Source organism: Schistocerca gregaria, chromosome 3 (genome assembly GCF_023897955.1).
Source record: "Schistocerca gregaria isolate iqSchGreg1 chromosome 3, iqSchGreg1.2, whole genome shotgun sequence".
Taxonomy (NCBI): domain Eukaryota; kingdom Metazoa; phylum Arthropoda; class Insecta; order Orthoptera; family Acrididae; genus Schistocerca; species Schistocerca gregaria.
Genome location: NC_064922.1, coordinates 2883584 through 2899704, shown reverse-complemented (window position 1 = coordinate 2899704; position 16121 = coordinate 2883584). Strand labels below are relative to the sequence as shown.

Here is a 16121-nt window from a genome sequence, read left to right as displayed (position 1 = left end):
CGTCAGATTTTGATTTTTTACTGTGCCGCAAGGGCGCGTGATTTTAAGAACACGTATGAATTTTACTACTCTGTCCTGCGTGAACTGTATGACGCGGCGGGTCCTTCTCCTCTGAGGATCCATGATGTTCGTCGTATTAAAGCAAAGCTCTTGACCCTCAAACGACGACAGTTGGATGGTCTGCGAGTAAAGTCGAAACCTCACTCTCTTGTTGAAGGTGAACTGACTTCTTTGTACCACCTGCTGCGGCATCAGACTCGACGTCGTCGCACCTTCATCTCTTCTTTTATGGTGGATGATGGACGACAGCTTATTGCACAGGAGGATATGACGCGTGCTCTTCATCAGTATTACGATAGTCTCTATTCTGCCGATGATTCTGGTGCGTCACTTTCTGATGATGTCCTTGAGGATCTTCCTGCGACGATCACGCCTGACGCGAACGGCGACTTTCTCCGGGAGTTCCACGTAGATGATGTTTTCGGTTTTATTGCTCGCTCTCCGTCCGGTAAATCGCCGGGTCCAGACGGCCTGCCTAAAGAATTTTATCTCCGTTTTTGGCCTCTTTTGGGTGGCACTTTTACGCAGATTTTAAATGAGATTGTCAGGGGGATGGACGTGCCAGCCGATTTTAAAGTAGGGAAAATTGTTTTAATAACGAAGTCCACTGGTCGTTTATCTGCTGCCAATCTTCGTCCGCTCACATCGCTGAACTTTGATTACAAGACAGCTGCTAGAGCGTTAAATAGTCGATTGTCTTCTCTGCTTCGGTCTGTGATTGGGGCACATCAATGTTGTTTTCCTGGTAGATCTATTCTGACCCCTGTAGCCGAATATCAGGATGTTGTCTCGGTTGCGGCGGTTACAAACGTTCATTGTGCCTTTGCTTTCCTCGATTTTTACAAGGCTTTTGATCACGTCAGTCATGTGTTTTTAAATCGTGTTTTAGATACAATAGGTTTTAACGCTTCATCACGTGGTGTTCTTGGTAATTTGTATAGGGGAATAACTGCTCGGGTGTCAGTCAATGGGCAGCTGACGCCGCCCATTGCTATCCGCCGAGGGGTACCTCAGGGTAGTCCGCTCTCTATGTCTCTATTCATATTGTCCCTGGAACCGCTGCTTCGGACTCTTGCTTTCAAGCTTCAGGGTATGACCCTCTCTGGTGGGAAGCTCACGGTTAAGGCGTACGCGGACGATGTCGTTGTTCTCCTCCGTCAACGTGATGATATCACATTGTTGAAAGGGGCAGTTGATGCATACTATTATGTCTCTGGAGCGCGTCTCAATCAGGGTAAATGTAAGTTCCTTGATATTCGAAGTTTAGCGATGCTGGTGTCCCTTGGGCCACTTTTGTCGATCGCCATACGTCATTGGGGATTAGCATTGATCGGTGTCCTATAAAAATGGCGGCTCTTAATTGGAAATCTGTCACCGAGAAGATACAGGGGGCTCTGATGGTCCATGAGCAGCGCTCTGCTACCATTTTGCAAAAAGTCAGAATTTTAGACACGTACGTGTTATGTAAAGCCTATTATGTTGCTCAGCTGTTCCTACTTCCCATGATGGTGGCGAAAAGGTTGCGCGAATTGTGTAGCAGGTTTATATGGAAGGGTCATCTATTCAAGTTGCGTTACGAGATTATGACGAAACCGCGTATCTCCGGAGGCTTGGGCCTCACTGACATTACTCGCAAGGCATCTGCCTTGTACGTCTGTCGTACGAGTCTAATTGTTACGCAAGAAGTATCTTCAATTACATCCAGACTTTTTACTGTTCTGCGTCCGAAGAGCCTTGCTCCACCTGTCGACGTTGGTCGCCTCAATTTTAAGTTGAAACACGTCCGGGAATTTTATATTGCGGTTAGTTACCTCGGTGACGTCTTCTTGCGACGACCGGTGCCAACGACCAAGAGCTTGATTGCCCGTTGTGAGGGGCTGACTGGTCCCAATCCAATCGAACTGGCGTCTCCATCAGTGTCCTGGAGGAACGTCTGGAAGAATGTTAGTCTGCCGATCCACTCAATGGCTGTGGCGTCCACATGGTGTAGGGTAGTTAATGGTTTGGTCCCCACCAACGTACGACTGCACCGTATTGGTCTTTCTGACACGGACAACTGCACTCGGTGTGGTCTCCTGGACACACGTGAGCATCGATTCACCTGCAGTGGGCACCTTGCTAATTGGCTTTGGCTCAGGAAACAACTGGCTTTTGTCACTAGGACTGCCGAAACCGCTTATACCATTGACATCATCGTACAGCCCGATTCTTCCTTTTATCCGTGAACGAAGCTCAATACCGTTATGTGGTTGCTTGGACACTTCGTACATTTTGTCAATAGTTGTCATGAAGAGGATGAACACCTAACGTTTCGGCAGTACATCCTTAATGCTTACTGGAACCGATTGCGCTTGCCAGGACTCTGTAAAGATTTTGCAAATATGCTTAGCCTGACATTTGAAAGGGAGGGTGTTGGCTAAGGTCGCCTGTGTGAGCCGATTTCTTTTATACTATAGCTGGTTTTGCCGCCTTTATGTAAAATTATTCTCTACACCTGGACTGAAGTTTACGTGGACCTTTAGGGCGAACAAGAAAAACAAAAGTAAGAGCAAGAACCGAGACAGTAGGGGAAAGTACGACGCCGTTGTACAGGTGCCATTCGGAAACAGGACGGTGGAATCATCGTGGCCAGGCCTTGGGTTTCGACCCCTGCCCGCTTTGTTTCCGCAGGCCTGAATCTGATTGCCACCAATAACTTTTAAACAATGGCACACGAAAACGAAACAAAAAAATGGTAAAAAAAGAAACAAAGGGGCAGAGCATTTGTCTTGTACACCAAGGGTCTAAAAAAAATATAAAGAATAAGAAATAAATCAACAAAAAAACAAAAAAGACAAGAGAAAAAAAGGGAAAAAAAGTGGTAGAGCACTGGTCTAATAAACCAGGGGTCGTAAGAAAAAAAAAATGGATAAGGCATCGGTCTCCTAAACCGGGGATTGTGGGTTCGAGTCCCATAATAATAAAAAAAAAGTGGTAGAGCACTGGTGTAGTAAACCAGGGGTCGTAAGTTCCATCCTCTAAGGAGGAAGACGAATTTTGGAAATCAGTTTCGCGTCGTGGCAGTATAGCAAACAGTATCTGCGATGACGGACAATTAGCGACAGGCGTTTTATTAAGAATTACTCTCAGATGTGATTAAGGCGAATGGCGCAGATAAAGCATTTGCCAAAGCGGTACGGCATAAGGTGGGACGACGCAGTCTGAATTACATTTTATAGATGTATTTCTCACAAATCTCTGAGCCTCTCGCGATCGTCGTCGTCGTCGTCGTCGTCGTCGTCGTCGTCGTCCCGGCCGCCGCTTCTGCAGTAGTAGCAAATGGCCATCGTAGCAAATGCGGCGAGGGACACCCTGCCATCGATTCCGAATGTGCAAAGTACGTGGTCTTGTTTTCCTGACTATGTTTGGTCTGTCTCGTAAGAAGTTGAATGTAACGAATGGGTGGGAAACAGTAAGGGGCAGCGGCTGTGTGGAACGGAAACACAATTCCTCAGGGGGTGTGAGCGTTTCGAGATGAGTCGTATATAAGTTATACTTGGTCGTCAGTGACCGTGTGGCCTAATGGATAAGGCGTCGGACTTCGGATCCGAAGATTGCGGGTTCGAATCCTGTCTTGGTCGTGTTTTTCCAGTTCTGAAAGAGAAACATACCGTTTTAATGTAGCAATTGTGCAGTACGAAACTGTCTGAATGTTGCTGTTGACCATTTTATGCTTGGAGATGATCTTGAGCTTGAAACACACACAACAAGACCGGTGTTAACTAGCGAAATGGTCGGCACAGTGCCCTCACCGCGAGGTTTGACTGGCACTTACACATCTAAAACAACGTCAGAAAGTAACTCGTTCGGCTTTTGAGTCACGTCAAGTATGTGTGCTAATATTGACGCCGCTAGCTCTGCAGATTGTCATGCAATTCCTTTACCTCTCAGAAATGATTATGAAATAAAAGTGAAGTACGTGACGAGTGTGATGTTAGGAAAACATTGGGCAGCATGGAGAGATTCTGTATGGGACCAACTAACCCAAACGAGTACTGTGTGATCTGCTACCCAGCAGATATCAATCGAGGCAGCACGGCTAGCTCAGTCGCTAGAGCATGAGACTCTTAATCACAGGGTCGTGGGTTCGAGCCCTAAGCTGGGCGGAACGGAATTTTTTTCCGCTGCAGATGTAAGTTACCGATTTTCTGATTAACGTGATGTAATGGAAATAGCAACTTTAACATTTGCCTACTTCTCCATCAGTCGCAAGAAAACTGTATTTGAAGGTGAAGGTGATTTTGTAGACATGTGTGAAAGTCATGTTATGAAGTACAGGTGGTTTTGTTTGGAGAGAACATCGGCTACGTGTCAGATGTGTAGCCAAGCAGGAATGGGTCGCCATAGCTGCAAATATTAGTCGACAATATTGAGTGTTGTCAGCTGAAGTCTGATGATTCAGACGACCGTACGGACGAAGTACGCAAAAGTTCCGCTAGGCCGCGCCTCATTAGCTCAGTGGTAGAGCATTGGTCTAGTAAACCAGGGGTCGTGAGTTCCATCCTCACAGGAGGAAGACGAATTTTGGAAATCAGTTGCGCGTCATGGCCGTATAGCAAACACTATCTGTGATGACGAACAATTAGCGACAGGCGTTTTATTAAGATTTACTCGTGATTAAGGCGAATGGCGCAGATAAAGCATTTGCCAAAGCGGTACAGCATAATGTGGGACGAGGCAGTCTGAATTACATTTTATAGATGTGTTTCTCACAAATCTCAGAGCCTCTCGCGGTCGTCGTCGTCGTCGCCGCTGCCGCTTCTGCAGAAGTAGCAAATGGCTATCGTAGCAAATGCGGCGAGGGTCATCCTGCCATCGATTCCGAATGTGCAAAGTGTGTGGTCCTGTTTTCCTGTCTATGTTTGGTCGGCCTCGTAAGAGGTTGAATGTAACGAATGGGTGGGAAAGAGTAAGGGGCAGCGGCTGTGTGGAACGAAAACACAATTCCTCAGGGGGTGTGAGCGTTTTGAGATGAGTCGTATATAAGTTATACTTCGTCGTCAGTGACCGTGTGGCCTAATGAAGGGGGGGGGGGGGGGGCGTAGCTCAGATGGTAGAGCGCTCGCTTAGCGTGCGAGAGGTACTGGGATCGATACGCAGCGCCTCCAGAAATAATCACATTCTCGCTTCACACGTCTGGCGACTAGGTTGTGCTCTTAGTTCCGCCTCTACCGTAGCGCAGCGTGTTTTCCTCCTGTCAGTTTAGTGCCGTGTTGGTCTCCGTGCGCGTCGCATCGCTGGTTGTCGGCTGGTGTTTGGTGTTCGTGCGGCCCTTCCTGTCGCGGCGTCGTCTCTCGCCGTGATGTCCACAATGGTTCCCACGAAAGTTCCGCGTACAGGTACAGTCAGTTTTACCTTTGACAAATCCACGCGTCATGTCCAGCCCGGTTCTTTGGAGATACATGACTGGTTAGTCGATACAGTTAAGGTCACTACTGATCAGGTGCATACCGCATATTTCTACAGCGAATTATATGTGTTTTTTGTTAAGTTTCTTGACCCGCTCCAGGTTGATAGGCTACTTTCTCGTCATGGTTCTCAGGTACCCTTTACGCACCGTGATGGTTCCACTAGTATGGTTCTCTTGGCAAATGCAGAAGTGATATATACGAATGTTCGGATATTTAACCTTCCGCCCGAGGTTGACGACTGTTTTCTGAAGTCCGTTTTGCTTCCTTATGGGGACGTTCGCCATATTCGAAAGGAACGCTGGTCTGCTCAGCACCGCTTACAGGTATATAGTGGTATTCGGTCGGTGGAAATGGTGGTCAAAAAACCTATTCCTTCTCACCTACAGGTATGTGGTTATAGGGTCCATATCACGTACAGTGGCCAGTAAGGAACATGTTATTATTGTAATGAAACTGGTCATTTCCGTACTAATTGTCGGCGGCGTGTGGTGGTATTAAAACCTACATACGAACAGCGTAAAAAATTTACTTTAGCTGATCTTCTCCCGCAAGGATCTCGGACTGAATCGCTCACTGTTACTGAGGGACGCAGTGATCCGTTGCCCAACAACGGCCGTGATTTTCCCCCGTTGTCCTTGAATAGGGATGCTGCTGCCCTTAATTCCGATGTGCCCGCGCTGATTTCTCACGGCAAGCGTCGGCGAACACAGGATGATGCGGCTGATGAATCTTCCTTATTGGCTCGCCCTTCCGTTGGGCCTCCGGTAAAGGACTCTCTTTCTCAGTCGGAAATCGTGGATGAGGACGCCACAGGTGCTATCACGCCTTTGCAGAAGCTCCCTGACACCTTATCTGACGTTGTTCCTGCTGCCGCGGCAGCCTCTTCGGAGGCGCCCGTGACGGAACCTGCTTCTGGTTGCCACGTGTCTTCTCCGGTTCTCTCTGACACTTCTCCTATTGACTCTGTCTCGCATCCCCCTTCTGGAATTTCTGTCGCCCCCTCTGGGTCACAGCCTCCTCCCATCAAACAACTGATTGATTCTCCAGAGCCAGTGGATCCCGTTGTTATTCACCAACTGTCCCACCGTGAACCCATGTCTGCGGACGAGTGGGATGTAGAGGCCTCTCTCCCGCAATCTGACACGGAATGTCTACATGATGCTCCCACGCAGCCGAACGCTGCAGCGTCGGCACCGCGGAGCCGCAGTCGAATCCGTAAAAAGCCACAGAGAGCCGCGTCACGGCCGAAGAAAAAGCAGTGGGAAGATGAGGGTTCTGTTTCGTAGTTTTTCTCTCTGTGGTTCAGCGCTTGTTTCTGGTATGATTACTTGTATGTTGCTCCGTCAGCTGACGGCTCTCTACCGATCTTTGTTCTTCTTTCTGGGTTGAAGTTCCATGCAAGCATATACATTTCTTACTCTGAATATTAACAGAATATGTTCTGAGCTTCGGCTCGCCGCTTTGCGACAGTTTATCTGTCAGTCTGGGGCAGATGTTGTTTTTTTACAGGAAGTCCTATTCGACCAGTTTTCCATTCCTGGGTTATCGTCGTTTTTTAATGTCGCTTCCGAACTTTCTACGGACACTGCCTTGTTTTATAGAGAAGGCATTCCGTTGATGAATTTCGAAGTACTCGACAGTGGAAGGGGGATCGGATGCACGTTTTATGATCTCAGTTTACTCCTTCTTTATGCCCCTTCTGGTTCGGGTTGTACTACCGCACGTTCGAGTTTCTATAAAGAAGAAGTCATTTACCTGCTTCGAAAATCCCCGACAAAGATAATTTTAGGTGGGGACTTCAATTGTGTTCTACGGCCGGTAGATCAGTCTCCTAATTTTAATTTCAGTAAAGAACTCGATGACCTTGTGCGCTCCTTGCACCTGCGTGACGTGTGGGTTTCTCGCTATCCTACACTTGTGCGACATACCTACTTTACTCCCACGTCTAGCAGTCGCCTCGATCGCTTTTACCTTTCCGATTCCTTGTGTGTGCAACTTCTGGCTGTTGATGTGATACCAGCCTGTTTTACTGATCATTGCGCTGTAGCCGTTACGTTTAATTACGAGCGACAACCGGTAAAATTGTTTCGTCCTCCTTGGATGCTCAATATCGCGTATTTGCAAGATACCTCCCTTGGTATCGTCCTGGAGGACATTTGGACTCGTTGTTCTCGTACTATGGACCGGTACCCGTCTATCGTGGCATGGTGGACACTGTATGCAAAACCACACATCCGTAGTGCTCTCGTGCGTTTTGGGGCTGCGAAGGTGGCAGAAGATCGACGAACGCAAGAATTTTACTATTCTGTCTTACGTCAACTGTACGATAGTGCTACGCATGCTCCCCTACGGGTTACTGATATACAGCGCATCAAAGCCAAATTGCTGCAGCTCAAACGCATTCAAATGGAGGGCCTGCGGACGAGGTCTCAACCACGATCCTTCTACAAGAGGAACTGACGTCACTCTACCATCTAGTCCATTTACGGTCGCGCCGGAAACGTGGGTGCCTTGCCTCCCTCACAACAGCTGACGGCCGCGTGTTCACCTCTCACCGTGACATTTCTGACTTCATTTACACCTATTTTACTGATCTGTACGATACTCATGTCCCGGCGAAAACCTCTCTTGACGACTTTACCTCCTTGCTGCCTCGCGTCGTTACTCCTCAATTAAACGACGCCTTTCTGCGTCCCTTTCAGAAGGATGACATATATGATGTTGTTGCAGGAGCGCAGTCCCGCAAGTCGCCTGGATTAGATGGTATTCCTAAGGAGTTGTATGTTCAATTTTGGCCGCTCATTGGTGACACCTTAACGTCAAAGGTAAATGAAGTGATGCGGGGAGTCTCACTTCCTGCTCCTTTTCAGGAAGGCAGAATGGTCCTCCTCCCGAAATCCACAGGTCGACCTGCAATTGATTCCCTCCGTCCTATTACTCTCCTTAACTTTGATTATAAACTTGTCGCTCGAGCAATTAATATCCGTCTCTCTAAGCTGCTCGATACCATTATTGCCGCCCACCAAAGCTGTGTGCCTGGACGCACGATACTGACTTCCGTTCTCGAATGTCGCGATGTAATCTCGGTGGCGGCTGCCGCTAATATCCCAGGGGCTTTGCTTTTTCTTGATTTCCAAAAAGCGTTCGATCGCGTCAGCCATGATTTTTTATCGAGAGTGCTCACCGCTGTCGGCTTTAATAATGATGCTCGACAAGTCTTAACTAATCTTTTTACCGGTATCAGTGTCTCGGTGATTGTGAACGGTCACCCTACCCCCCGGATATCGATCAGACGGGGGTTACCCCAGGGAAGCCCCTTATCCATGTCACTTTTTGTTCTATCCTTAGAGCCCTTACTTCGCCATCTCACCATGCACTTACGTGGCTGGAATATATTGGGGGAAATTTTTTGCCGTCCGTGCATACGCCGATGACGTCATGGTTTTAGTACAACATGCCGAGGACATACCGCGGCTTAAGGATACCTTGGATTCATTTTGTGGTCTTGCTGGTGCTCGCATTAATGATCGCAAATGCACGTTCCTGCCGTTGAGAGGCTTTGATCATGTCGTCATTCCTTGGGCGACGGTTGTCGATCGCCATAAGACCTTGGGGATCATAGTGGATCGTAATCCGATCAAAATGGCGGCACTAAATTGGCGTGAGGTTACGACTCGTGTTCACGGGGCGATCCTTGAACATGACCGCCGTTCCCTTAGCCTCCTTCACAAGGCACGGGTTTTAGAGACCTATGTCTTCAGTAAAATATACTACGTTGCGCAGGTCTTCCCGCTTCCCGCGATGATGGCCCGCAGGCTGAAACAGCTGTCTAGTCGATTTCTGTGGCGCCGCCATGTCTTCCGTGTCCGGTATGAAGTTGTGGCCAGGCCTCGGAAGCTTGGAGGATTGGGTCTTTCAGATATCAAAGTGAAGACGTCCATCTTATTTGCCCGCCGCAATGTTTTAACCTGTACGCGGGCTCCGCATTCAGTCACCTCTCGTTTACTTTCCCGCCTCCGGCCGGCCAGTCAGACCCCTCCTGTTGATGTTGGACGGATTAATCCTAAATTGCGGCACATTCGTGAATACTTTGTACTTGTCGGTATTCTGGGTGCTGATATACTTTCTATGACGCATATTACTACCAACATGCTACAAATCCGTTGGGGTACAGCATGTTTCCCTTCTTCTGTTGAACTTGCTTCCCCATCAACTTCATGGAAAACGGTCTGGTCTGATCTTAGTCTTCCCATTTTGCCGATGGAGATTGTTTCAACGTGGTATAAGGTCATTTACCGTCTGATACCTACTGGTGATCGTCTTTTTCGTATTGGCCTTCGTCCGACTGATCAGTGTGAGGAATGTCATCTAACTGACACCTTACTTCACAGGCTAGTTGCTTGCGGACGGGATCATTGGCTCTGGGTCCGCCGTCAATTAGCTTTTCTTACTAGAGGGCCTGAAACCGCATTCCCAGACGACATCTTCTTACATCCGTACATCTCTTATTTTCCTCAGACGAAAACGAACACGATTGTCTGGCTATTGGGTTACTATGTCCACTACGTCATTGAAGGCGGTAATGACCCAGATCCCCGCGTTTTTCATCATTATTTGTCAACTGCGCATTGGAAATGGCAGCGGTTACCACAATACCGAACGCTTTTTGCGAATATGCTTTTTCTTGTGTTTAACCGTCAAGGTGTTGGTTAAGTTCCCCTGTGATTCCTGTTTCTTCCCTGAGCTTGAGTCCCCTCCCTTGTTGTATTTTTTCTTATTTTTTTTTGTGGCATGTATATATATATACATATATATATATATATATACACAAAATTCATACGGGTGGGTTAACGGGTTGGTCTTCCCCTTCAGAAGTAATGTTTTATTTGTGTTTCAACTAATTTGTTGATTTCCATTTTGCAGCTAATATTAAATGATAAATTGACTATGGTTGTCTGAATTCTCGTGAAATATACAAAGTCAATCTGATAATTAAAAAAAAATGGATAAGGCGTCGGACTTCGGATCCGAATATTGCAGGTTCGAATCCTGTCACGGTCGTGTTTTTCCAGTTCTGAAAGAGAAACATACCGTTTTAATGTAGCAATTGTGCGGTACGAAATCGTCTGAATGTTGCTTTATGCTTGGAGATGATCTTGAGCTTGAAACACATACACAAAAAGACCGGTGTTAACTAGCGAAATGGTCGGCAGAGTTCCCTCACCGCGAGTTTTGACTGGCACTTGCACATCTAAAACAACGTCGGAAAGTTACTCGTTCGGCTTTTGAGTCACATCAAGTATGTGTGTTAATTTTGACGCCGCTAGCTCTGCAGATTGTCATGCAATTCCTTTACCTCTCAGAAATGATTATGAAATAAAAGTGAAGTACGTGACGAGTGTGACATTAGGAAAACATTAGGCAGCATGGAGAGATTCTGTATGGGACCACAGAACCCAAATGAGTACAGTTTGCTCTGCTACCCAGCTGGTATCCAAAGACGCAGCACGGCTAGCTCAGTTGGTAGAGCATGAGACTCTTGTTCACAGGGTCGTGGGTTCGAGCCCTACGCTGGGCGGAACGGAATTTTTTTCCGCTGCAGATGTAAATTACCGATTTTCTGATTAACGTGATGTAATGGAAATAGCAACTTTAAAATTTGCCTACGTCTCCATCAGTCGCAAGAAAACTGTATTTGAAGATGAAGGTGATTTTGTAGACATGTGTGAAAGTCATGTACTGAAATGCAGGTGGTTTTGTTTGGAGATTAATCCGCTACGTGTCAGATGTGTAGCCAAGCAGTAATGGGTCGCCATAGCTGCAAATATTAGTCGAAAATATGAAGTGTTGTCAGCTGAAGTCTGATGATTCAGACGACCGTACGGACGAAGTACGCAAAAGTGCCGCTAGGCGGCGCCTGTTTAGCTCAGTGGTAGAGCATTGGTCTAGTAAACCAGGGTTCGTGAGTTCCATACTCACAAAAGGAAGACGAATCTTGGAAATCAGTTGCGTATCGTGGCCGTATAGCAAACAGTATCTGTGATGAGGAACAATTAGCGACAGGCGCATTATTAAGAATTACTCTCAGATGTGACTAAGGCGAATTTCGCAGATAAAGCATTTGCCAAATCAGTACGGCATAAGGTGGGCCGAGGCAGTCTGAATTACATTTTATAGATGTATTTCTCACAAATCTCAGAGCCTCTCGCGGTCGTGGTCGTGGTCGTCGTCGTCGTCGTCGTCGTCGTCGCTTCTGCAGAAGTAGCAAATGGCCATCGTAGCAAATGCGGCGAGGGACACCCTGCCATCGATTCCGAATGCGCAAAGTGTGTGGTCTTGTTTTCCTGTCTATGTTTGGTCGGTCTCGTAAGAGGTTGAATGTAACGAATGGGTGGCAAAGAGTAAGTGGCAGCGGCTGTGTGGAACGAAAACCCAGGCAATCATCGTAGGCAAAACCACCCCTTCCTTCCGTCTCCTTGATTTCTATCTTACCATTTATGGCCGTCCTATTAACCTCACACCCACCCTCAAGTACCTTGGCGTCAACCTGGACCTTCGCCTCTCCTGGACCCCTCATCTCCGGACAATCCAAGCCAAGGCACGCTCCCGACTCCACCTCCTGAAGCTCCTTTCTGGCCGCACATGGGGTCTGGACCCCTCCACCGTCCTCCACACCTATAAATCTCTCATCCGCCCTATCCTCTGTTATGCCCATCCCGCCTGGATCTCTGCCCCGCCTACCTTTTACAAATCCCTTCAAATCCTTGAACGGCATGCACTCCGCCTCGCCTATCGCATCCGCCTCCCTTCCCCCACGCGGCTCCTCTATGACCTCATCCCCTTCCCACACCTCCTCCTCTTCCTCCAACGGATACTGATCCTCTACACCTCCCGCAAGCTTGATCCTCCCCACCCGCTTGTCTCTTCCATCCTCTCCCACCCCAACCCACTGCCGCGCCTGTACTCCTGTATCCCACCTGCTCTCCATCTTCACACTCTCCACACCCTCTCCCAAGGTGGCTTCCGCCGACTCCCCCTCCCGGATGATGCCCTCCTGCCCTCCATCTACCCCTCCTACCAACTTTGAGCCTTGCCTTCCCCTCTCCTCTCTTTTTCCTGTGGGCACCCTCTCTCCCTTCTCTCCCTCCCTCTCTCCCTCCTTCCATCCTTACCTCCCCTCCCCCTCTCCCTGGGCTTCCACCCCCCTCTTTTCGTTATCTCCCCTCCTTCCCTCCCCATGTTTTTTCCCTTGACAGGCCCCCAGCTTTTCGGTGTGGACAGTGCCCCTGCAAGCGCCGAAGCCCATCTCCGCAGTGTCCGTGTCTTTCGTCCCGTCTGTGCCTTGAGTGTTTCTTCGTTTCTGCTCCACCGTTCACCTGTGCTAGTGTTCTCTGTTCCGTGCTGTGCTGCCCGTTTTTTTTTTTTTTTAAACTGAAGCAGTGCTGCGTCGGTGAACGACTTCAATTCTTTTTATTCTCTGTTGTTTTCTGATTTTTGTCCACCATGTCTGTGTTTTGAGATTATGTCTTCCTGTTTTTATCTCTTGTATGTTTCTTGTGGCCGAAGAGCGGCATATTAGGCCGCTGCCGGCCTACCTTTGTAGGTATAAAATGACAATAAAGAAAAAAAAAAACAGTACGGCATAAGGTGGAACGAGGCAGTCTGAATTACATTTTATAGATGTATTTCTCACAAATGTCAGAGCCTCTCGCGGTCGTCGTCGTCGTCGTCGTCGTCGTCGTCGTCGCCGCCGCCGCCGCCGCCGCTTCTCCGGAAGTAGCAAATGGCCATCGTAGCAAATGCGGCGAGGGACACCCTGCCATCGATTCCGAATGCGCAAAGTGTGTGGTCTTGTTTTCCTGTCTTTGTTTGGTAGGTCTCGTAAGAGGTTGAATGTAACGAATGGGTGGGAAAGAGTAAGGGGCAGCGGCTGTGTGGAACGAAAACACCATTTCTCAGGGGCGTGAGCGTTTCGAGATTAGTCGTATATAAGTTTTACTTGGTCGTCAGTGACTGTGTGGCCTAATGAATAAGGCGTCGGACTTCGGATCCGAAGATTGCAGGTTCGAATCCTGTCATGGTCTTGTTTTTCCAGTTCTGAAAAACAAACATACTGTTTTAATGTAGCAATTGAGCGGTACGAAACCGTCTGAATGTTGCTGTGGACCATTATGTGCTTGGAGATGGTTTTGAGTTTGAAACACACACAACAAGACCGGTGTTAACTAGCGAAATGATCGGCAGAGTGCCCTCACCGCGAGATTTGACTGGCACTTGCACATCTAAAACCACGTCGGAAAGTAACTCGTTCACCTTTTGAGTAACGTAAAGTATATGTGTTAATTTTGACGCCGCTAGCTCTGCAGATTGTCATGCAATTCCTTTACCTCTCAGAAATGGTTATGAAATAAAAGTGAAGCACGTGACAGGTGTGACGTTAGGAAAACATTAGGCGGCATGGAGAGATTCTGTATGGGACCACCCAACCCAAACGAGTACAGTGTGATCTGCTACCCAGCAGGTATCCAACGAGGCAGCACGGCTAGCTCAGTCGGTAGAGCATGAGTCTCTTATTCACAGGGTCGTGGGTTCGAGCCCTACACTGGGCGGAACGGAATTCTTTTCCGCTGCAGATGTAAATTACCGATTTTCTGATTAACGTGATGTAATGGATATAGCAACTTTAAAATTTGCCTACGTCTCCATCAGTCGCAAGAAAACTGTATTTGAAGATGAAGGTGATTTTGTAGACATGTGTGAAAGTCATGTTCTGAAGTGCAGGTGGTTTTGTTTGGAGAGAACATCGGCTACGTGTCAGATGTGTAGCCAAGCAGTAATGGGTCGCCATAGCTGCAAATATTAGTCGAAAGTGTGAAGTGTTGTCAGCTGAAGTCTGATGATTCAGACGACCGTACGGACGAAGTACGCAAAAGTGCCGCTAGGCGGCGCCTGTTTAGCTCAGTGGTAGAGCATTGGTCTAGTAAACCAGGGTTCGTGAGTTCCATCCTCACAGGAGGAAGACGAATCTTGGAAATCAGTTACGCATCGTGGCCGTATAGCAAACAGTATCTGTGATGACGAACAATTAGCGACAGGCGTATTATTAAGAAATACTCTCAGATGTGATTAATTCGAATGGCGCAGATAAAGCATTTGCCAAAGTGGTACGGCATAACGTGGGACGAGGCAGTCTTAATTATGTTTTATAGATGTATTTCTCACAAATCTCAGAGCCTCTCGCGGTCGTAGTCGTCGTGGTCGTCGCCGCCGCCGCTTCTGCAGAAGTAGCAAATGCGGCGAGGGACACCCTGCCATCGATTCCGAATGCGCAATGTGTGTGGTCTTGTTTTCCTGTCTATGTTTGGTCGGTCGCGTAAGAGGTTGAATGTAACGAATGGGTGGGAAAGAGTAAGGGGCAGCGGCTGTGTGGAACGAAAACACAATTCCTCATGGGCGTGAGCGTTTCGAGATGAGTCGTATATAAGTTGTACTTGGTCGTCAGTGACCGAGTGGCCCAATGGATAAGGCTTCAGACTTCGGATCCGAAGTTTGCGGGTTCGAATCCTGTCACGGTCGTGTTTTTCCAGTTCTGAAAAAGAAACATACCGTTTTAATGTAGCAATTGAGCAGTACGAAACCGTGAATGTTGCTGTTGACAATTCTGTTCTTGGAGATGGTCTTGAGCCTGAAACACACACAACAAGACCGGTGTTAAATAGTGAAATGGTCGGCAGAGTGCCCTCACCGCGAGTTTTGACTGGCACTTGCACATCTAAAACAACGTCGGAAAGTAACTCGTACGGCTTTTGAGTCACGTAAAGTATATGTGTTAATTTTGACGCCGCTAGCTCTGCAGATTGTCATGGAATTCCTTTACCTCTCAGAAATGATTATGAAATAAAAGTGAAGTACGTGACGAATGTGAGGTTAGGAAAACATTAGGCAGCATGGAGAGATTCTGTATGGGACCACCCAACCCAAACGAGTACAGTGTGATCTGCTACCCAGCAGGTATCCAACGACGCAGCACGGGTAGCTCAGTCGGTAGAGCATGAGACTCTTATTCACAGGGTCGTGGGTTCGAGCCCTACGCTGGGCGAAAAGGAATTTTTTTCCGCTGCAGATGTAAATTACCACTTTTCTGATTAACGTGATGTAATGGAAATAGCAACTTTAAAATTTGCCTACGTCTCCATCAGTCGCAAGAAAACTGTATTTGAAGGTGAAGGTGATTTTGTAGTCATGTGTGAAAGTCATGTTCTGAAGTGCAGGTGGTTTTGTTTGGAGAGAACATCGGCTACGTGTCAGATGTGTAGCCAAGCAGTAATGGGTCGCCATAGCTGCAAATATTAGTCGAAAATATGAAGTGTTGTCAGCTGAAGTCTGATGATTCAGACGACCGTACGGACGAAGTACGCAAAAGTGCCGCTAGGCGGCGCCGGTTTAGCTCAGTGGTAGAGCATTGGTCTAGTTAACCAGGGTTCCTGAGTTCCATCCTCACAGGAGGAAGACGAATCTTGGAAATCAGTTGCACATCGTGGCCGTATAGCAAACAGTATCTGTGATGAGGAACAATTAGCGACATTCGTATTATTAAGAATTACTCTCAGA

General features: G+C 47.7%; 5 non-coding genes across 5 annotated transcripts; all 5 read left to right on the top strand.

Moving 5' to 3' along the window:
• Positions 1-3607: 3607 nt before the first annotated feature.
• Trnar-ucg (transfer RNA arginine (anticodon UCG)) lies at positions 3608-3680 on the top strand. Its single transcript has one exon. It is a non-coding gene; the product is annotated as a tRNA-Arg (tRNA).
• Positions 3681-4543: 863 nt separating this feature from the next.
• On the top strand, positions 4544-4615 carry Trnat-agu (transfer RNA threonine (anticodon AGU)). The gene has a single exon. It is a non-coding gene; the product is annotated as a tRNA-Thr (tRNA).
• A 6400-nt stretch (positions 4616-11015) lies between these two features.
• On the top strand, positions 11016-11088 carry Trnak-cuu (transfer RNA lysine (anticodon CUU)). Its single transcript has one exon. It is a non-coding gene; the product is annotated as a tRNA-Lys (tRNA).
• Positions 11089-13521: 2433 nt separating this feature from the next.
• On the top strand, positions 13522-13594 carry Trnar-ucg (transfer RNA arginine (anticodon UCG)). The gene has a single exon. It is a non-coding gene; the product is annotated as a tRNA-Arg (tRNA).
• A 1942-nt stretch (positions 13595-15536) lies between these two features.
• Trnak-cuu (transfer RNA lysine (anticodon CUU)) lies at positions 15537-15609 on the top strand. Its single transcript has one exon. It is a non-coding gene; the product is annotated as a tRNA-Lys (tRNA).
• Positions 15610-16121: the final 512 nt, after the last annotated feature.